Raw genomic sequence first — 2,869 nt, forward strand, 5'->3', positions numbered from 1 at the left:
CGGCGCACCAACTCCCCAGTCGACCCTGCTCTGAGGCCGACCAGGAGCTCACCTAGGGATTGGGCCTGCCCTCTGCCACCCGGGAGCAGGCCTAAGCCAGCAGGGGGTTATCTCCTGAGGGGTCCAAGACTGTGAGAGGGCACAGGCCAGGCTGAGGGCCCTCTCCTTCCTGCCGAGTGCACAAATTTTTGTGCACCGGCCTCTAGTTACTTATAACAGGCTTCTTCAGTGTCTCATATCAGTTTGCTCCGGTGGGCTTCTGGGCTTATCAGGATACACATGCAGGGGGGTTACATGGTACTTATGAGGAGTTAACATGCAGGGAGTTGTTGATCAGGAGTTACAAGTTATTTGTCAGGAGTTAACATGCAGGGTGTTACAAGTTACTTATAAGGGTCTCGCACACACACACACAAATTAAGTTCCTCTTCTAAGTAAAGTTTAAAATTCACTCTAATAAAAAATGAAATTTGATTATGCTATCTTATACTAACTAAACTTATTACTATAACATCCTTCCCTCCTCCAAACCTTAGCAACTAATAATCTTTTTACTGTCTCAACAGTTTTGCCTTTTCTAGAAAGCCATGTAGTTGGAATCATATAGTATGTGGCTCTTTCAGATTCACTTCTTTCACTTATTAATATGCATTTAAGCTTCTTCTAAGTCTTAATATAGCTTGATAGCTCATTTATTTTTATCCCTGAACAATAAACCATTGTATGGATTTAGTTATCCCCTAAATTTATTTAGTCATCAGTTTATTTATTCATTAAATGTATTATTTTACCTTTATATTTCAACACCTAGCAACTTGCCTAGCACATAATAAAATATGCACAATTATTTGTTAAATGAATGAATGAATAAATAAACAAACCTTCTATCAGCAAGCATAGTCTATTCAGCCAGAAAGACAAGTATCAAGAAGAGAATGGTTTCGAAGTTTTGTTATTTTATTTATCAATAATTGAGTAATGGGGCCCAAAACTAACTTTAAGAAGTAATCATTAAGAAACCAAAATGGCGGAGAAATGGAAGCTGACACTCTCCCAGGACCAAACTGGAATTACAATTAAAATACAGAAAACCATCCTGAACAATCAACTGAAGACTAGCTGCAGAGAACCCTGATAACCAAGGATGGAAAGTGGAGACTGCATAGAGTCTGACAGGAAGTAATGGGAAGGGCCAGCTGGGCTCCCATAGACAGCAGCTGAAGGTCCAAAGAGATATCTCAGCTTGGGGGATTCCCACTGAGGACTCAGGTCTAAACCAAAAGCTGGGCTCTCTAGCCCAGAGAACCAGAACTGAGAAAGGTTCTCGTATAACATCTGGCTGTGAAAAGCAGTAGCGTTGCTTGCTGTCTGCCAAGATGAGATGGCTGGAAATGCAGGCAAACTCTTAACAAGCCAATGCACAAATTTTCGTGTGCAGCCACTCACCTTTGGCTCCAGCAAAGGGGGTGAGAGTGGAGGGGTGGGGGGAACAGAGTGCACTAGAGCTGTGTGAACAGAATTGAAGGTGGGGACTCTAAGGTTAGAATTCAGAAGGCAGCCACCCTGGTTTCCTGTGATGAGTCATTGCCTCATACTGCAGAGGATATCTTTTTCTAACAGACTTCTACAATCCAGGCAGCTTTTTCTTTGAGGGAGGGGGAGAAGCAATAGCCTCACCCTTTTGGAAAATCTCTTGCCCTACCATGTGGTCAAAAACCTGAGGCTAACCAAGACTGAATGACAATCAAACTGCAGACAGAGGCAGGTCTCTGGAGGATTTGAGTCTTTGCCTGATCTCCTTCTGGGCCCAAGGCTAGTAAAAGCAGACCTGGGTGTACATCTTGGTCCTTTCCAAAGGCACCAAACCCCAGCAGAGAGAACCACAAACTGAGGATTGCTGATAGCTAAAAAAAAAAAAAAAAAAAAAGAATTCGTACCATGTGCAACAGAGGGCCAGTTACAAACAGCATCTAACATTGTCCTGCACTAGAGATTGGGAGTCATAGCAGATGTACCTAATACATAGACAGAAACCCAAGTAAGCAGCCAAACTGGGTAGACAAAAAAAGCTCAAAATGAAAGAACAAGAGAACTAGTCAGAAGAAGAGCTAAATGAAATGGAGATAAGCAATTTATCAGATATAGTGTTCAGAATAATGATGGCAAAGATGCTCAACAGCATGAAAAAGATAGAGTAACTATGAAAAAAGACCAGTTGGAAATGAAGATTGGCATAGCACTAATAAAAAACACATTGGAAGGAATAAAAAGCAGATTAGGGAAAGCCGAGGATTGGATCAGTAAATTAGAAGACAAGTAGGAAGAATCACTCAATCAGAGAAGCAAAAAGAAAAAAAACAATTAAAAAATAAGAGGACAGCATAATGGAGCTAAATCATGAAATGTAATAATATTTTCATCAGAGGAGTTGCTCAAAGAAAATGAGCAAGGGATAGAGAATGTGTTTGAAGGAACAATGGCAGAAAATTTCCCTAACCTGGTAAAGGGAAAAGTCATATAAGTTCAGAAGCACAGAAAGTTGCAAGCAAGAAAAAGCCAAACAGGCCCACACCCAGACATATCATAATTTACTAGGTGTACCTGCTAATAATGGTGAATTTTGTAATCAAAGAAAACACAATAATTTCAAGAGAAACATCAAAAGTGCTTTATTCAAAGTAATGTTCATCACTAGCTACACATTTCCCCCATCTTTCAGGTAATTTGTGAATACCGTCCCAATAGAACTTTTCTTGTTTTGAGGCAAACCATTCAGAGACCCAGTTTTCCACTTCTTTGTATGTTTTGAAGTGCTGCTCAGAAAGTGCGTGTGACATCAATCAGAACAAGTGGTAATCTGAAGGAGCAA

This window comes from Myotis davidii, unplaced genomic scaffold (assembly GCF_000327345.1).
Source record: "Myotis davidii unplaced genomic scaffold, ASM32734v1 scaffold848, whole genome shotgun sequence".
Lineage (NCBI taxonomy): Eukaryota > Metazoa > Chordata > Mammalia > Chiroptera > Vespertilionidae > Myotis > Myotis davidii.